The following is a 4,687-nucleotide window of genomic DNA, read 5'->3' as shown; positions in this document are numbered from 1 at the left end:
AAAAAAAAAAAGGCTTTTTACATACGCAGTTATTTTTGCTTGACTCCTGCAAATATTCTGGTTTAGCGTATCCACTGTCTGTGCTTAGTTCAGAACCACGGCTTTCCTCTTTTGTTTTGATTTAAGCTGTTGTCTGGCAGTAAGCATCCAGGCTTACTACTGTTCAACTGCTTTTATTCCACTGTATGGGGATGTTGGAAATAACTAACACGCACACACACCCTCAGAGACTGCACAGCACAAAGCAAGAAATCCGTTCTGCAGGCAGGCCTTGTGCTATCTGCAGCACTGTACTAAGTTCTCATGGTCTCAAGACTCACCGTCATTTATCTTCTTAAATTGGACCCTGTGTATTTTTTCAGTCTTTGTGATTACTGCTAGAAGTGGGGCTATCTTAGCAATACCCATACGACACATAAGGTATTGAGAGCACCAGTGACATATGGATTTTAACATGAGTAATTTAAAGTGGTGCAATGTGATCGAAAATTCATACAGACCTGTGTAATATTGCAACGTAAGCTCTTCGTCATTTAAAAATCACTCCAAATTATCAGTAGGATGAAGGAAAAAACAGAAAAGGAGATTATTCTGTTTAATTCACATGAAGACCAGGAATGTTGGAAACAGCAGAATTGAAGATATAGCATAAACATGGCAAGGGAGCTCTACTATAGTGCTGGAAACTGCCATGGAAACTGCCCACTTGGCTTCCCTCTATTTCACATAGGGGGCAATTGATTTTGTCTTTTACTGTGCAAGAGGGAGCATCCAGTGGTGAAGCAGAAATGGGCTTTTGAACTGCTCAAATGTATGATGGGTCTTAATCACGGTATTATGACAGGTTAAGAGTTTAAACCGACACAGTCTAGAGATGATGAAGCTGCCTGGGGATGGGAACTCACTGTAGCATATTAGCACCTAAATCAGTTTTGAAATCCTGCAGAGAACTGAACAGAAAGTGAGAGCAGAATGAACAGATATCCCTGTAGATTAAAGCAAAGGAAACAGTTTCATAGATTTCTGTTCTTGGAGGGCAAGAATTACTGATTGATTTCTTCATCTCCAGAGATAGTGACAGAGGTTTCCATGTTTTAATTTAGATGGGACCAATATAATTGGCAATGAATTCTCTCTTGTAGGCTGCCTCTGCAGTTCCTGTGACGGGGAACCTGGGAGCTATAGGATTCATTGCAGTACTGTCACAAACCCAAGCTCACGGGAAAGCCAGGTTCTTTGCTGCAATAAACATCCAGGCTGTCATGAAACATCATATTTCCACCAGGTCAAAATGGGCTCCTATAGCACATGCTACTTGGATCTTCCAGTGTATGCCTTTCTGTGTATCTGAAGTTCATGGCTGGTTTATCAAGTAATCCAAAAAGCACTGTGAGTTCAGAATGAGTGTGAATCTGGGCTGTCCATCAAATCACAGTGTGGGGTGGGCTCCTCATGCTATGAGTATTTCTGCACTAAGTGAGAGCCCTCCCTGTCCTTAGTGCCAGCATTGTTTCACTGCAGTGGGTAATGCATATAGCAGATGACATTCGTTTTTGGCAGAGTTGGCAAATCTGGTTCAGTGATGGACACTTGAAGGTGGTATTTATCCATCTCCAGATGAGTGCTTTGGGGAACAGTTAGTAAGCTTTGTGTCATTCACTCGGATACATCCAAAACACAGAGAGAGCTGGGATTTAGGATTCATCTGTATCCTCAGAATTTCCTGAAAGTGCATGTTTACAACATCTCTTCCTGACCATTTTGACATCACCAGACTCTATGCATACATTTTCACAATAGCCAGGGAAACCATATCAGGCAATCTCATCACAAGATGGGGCATTTGGTTTTAGTTTCATCAGGGTCTGCCTTCAAAATAAACTGAGCAGAAAACAATGTCAGACTGAAGGCAGCTACTTCAAGGATCTAATGAATAACTTTCTGCAGTGCTAGATAGAAGGCTGTGGAGAAAAAGCAGGGGAGCAAAAAAGGTATTTCTTCTATTGAGGGATGAAGGCACAGACCAACTTCAGAGAACTGCGGAATGCAGTAAATCATTTTTTTTTACATCCATATGACAGGAAAGTTATAAATGAGAAATAAGCTGGACTATATGGGATTTTACTTGTTGGCAAAAGGAGAAGTTTGAGCCCTTACACCTGCATTTGGGTGACCACCTTCAGAAAGCAGGGGAATGGGGAATGGAGGTACCTCTTTGTCAGTACTTCTGTATCATCTGCATGGAAGAGAACCGTGAAGATGCAGCCTTGAATGATGCATCTGGCCCAGAGAGGCTAACTTCATCCTATTACAGCTTGAAAGTTTCAGAGATCTAAAAGAAGAAAAAATGGATAGAAACAGCTGTACAGAGCAGGAGGAATGTTTTTAAAAAGTCATCAGTGTGCCAATTTTAATGATTTTCAGAGAAGTAGGACATCCCAAAGTCCCACCTGAAAATACGTGGTGATCCCCAGTGCCAGTGCACTTGTGCAAAGGTGCACTTCTGACATTAACAATAGTTTTGCAAGTGGCCAGAGAGAAGCACTGGGACCCCAGGAGGTCCCAGAGGCATAACGCTGTTCTGCAACAACAGAGTACAACAGAGGAAGATTGGCAGACATTAGAGAATTACTGTCTGAGCTAACATCAATGAAAGCTTTGATGCATGCCTCTTTCAGGGAATTGCAATAAAAGGTAGAGTGACTGAAGTTGAGGCAGGCTTAAACAAGCATTCAGATACAGCTACTGATACAGATAAGAGACTTCAGGAGCTTGAAAGCAAGATCCTGAAAAATAGATAATTTGGAGAATTGAGAAAGAAGAAATAACATTGGATTGAAAGAAATCCCAGACCAGACTGACATAAAAAATGAGGAACTCTTAAAAAAGAAGTTGAACTCCTACAAAAGGAACTCTTGAGAGAGGAAGAGAGAATTTCCCGGATATATGTAAGTGAAACATATCATATACATTGCAAACAATTATGTATTTTCACTTTTGTGTCATGGCTTTTTTGTTCTCCCACATGCCATGTTGTGCTAGTTAAAAGACAGTGAACATCTGAAGGATTTTTTAACGTGAAAAATAGTGAAAAATAGTTTCTGTGTATCTCATATCTCATAGTTTCTATGAGAGATGATAAATGAGTTCAGCAGAATATGAGAGGAAGAACTGATCAGAGAGAAAAGGTGCCCAGAACTGAGAGGAGAGTGTTAAATAAGTCTGGCTTGATGCTCAGCATTTGGGAACAGAGGTGCCCCAAAATGACAAGTCCCAATGGTAAGACACCGAGCCAGAAGCTTTCTGGAGTGAGGTATTGGTACTCACTGAAGATAAAGGAGCTGAGTGCCGTGTGGCCATAGTGGGGCATGAGTTCCCTGCCTCTGTGCTGCCTTGGAGTTATAATGACTTAAGTTGCCTTAAGTTGCACCAGGGTAAGTTTAGGTTGGATATCAGGAAACGCTTCTTTACAGAAAGGATTGTTAAGCACTGGAATAGGCTCCCCAGGGAGGTGGTTGAGTCACCATCCCTGGATGTGTTTAAAAACCATTTGGATGCGGTGCTCAGGGACATGATTTAGTAGAGGGTTGTTAGAGTTAGGGTTAGGTTGTGGTTGGGTTGTGGTTGGACTCAATGATCTTTAAGGTCTTTTCCAACCTGAGTGATTCTATGATTCTATGATTCTATAACACATTTTATTGAACAGCAGCAGGCATGCCTCTTTGTTCCTTGTAAAAATACCACAGCTTAGAGTACAAGAAGAGGAGATGAGAAGAGGAGATGACCATGTGCAACCACATGCTCCAGCACTGACCCAAAAATGAAAAAGCATGAGGATTTTCAAGCCCACGTTTCTGATCTTGGAAGAACTATTTCCGACACTGCTTTTCAATTTTCTATTCAAAAGTCATGGTTTAAAACATGGAAATTGTTCCAGAAGCAATAATTAAAATGTTGGTCTTTTCCTTCATGAAGAAGTACCCATACAAATACGGAAAGAAGGTGCGTTCCTTCTTTCTTTTTTTCTGTAGCCCAATAAACCTTGATTTTTTTTTATCCCTGGGCACTGGCAAAACTACAAAGGGAAAGCAGACAGGCCTAAGACTTGCCCATCCCCAGATGACTCTATCTTATTTTATGAAATGTGCAGTTCTGTCAGTGTGTTAGGCATGGTCTGCAGACATCTACAGTGTCACGCGTCTGAGAAGCCCGGCAGAGGGTGACCAAATTTATAGGCCAGCTACTCAATCCTGTAAAGAAGAACCCTAATGTAAAAAAGGGGAAAAAAAAGTATAGTTGGCCGAGAAATACATACACAGAGATCATTAGGATAGCAGTTTTTTTTTTTAAATCTCCCTTAGCTGTTTGAAATCTTTTGACTCCATTACCACCATTTGTCTTCAGCAAAGCAGAAAGAATGGCCAGTTCCTACAATTGGAGGGATATGGTGAGGGGTGTTAAACAGGGATACCTCAGAAGCATAATCACAAAATGTGCTTCGTTTGCGAGTGGTTATTGCCACTTAGGCAAAACTGATAGGATGGATAAAGAAGTTTTAAAAGATCAAACTCTATGGAGAGGTTAACAGCTGACAACGCAGTAATTCAAATCCTGGGTGAAAAGCAGCTAGAAAAGCTTAGCAAAAATAAATGTGAAGGAATTTGTGAGGAAAGGGTAGAAAAATAAT

Source organism: Meleagris gallopavo, chromosome 1, assembly GCF_000146605.3.
Source record: "Meleagris gallopavo isolate NT-WF06-2002-E0010 breed Aviagen turkey brand Nicholas breeding stock chromosome 1, Turkey_5.1, whole genome shotgun sequence".
Classification (NCBI taxonomy): domain Eukaryota; kingdom Metazoa; phylum Chordata; class Aves; order Galliformes; family Phasianidae; genus Meleagris; species Meleagris gallopavo.
This window is presented reverse-complemented; position numbering follows the sequence as displayed.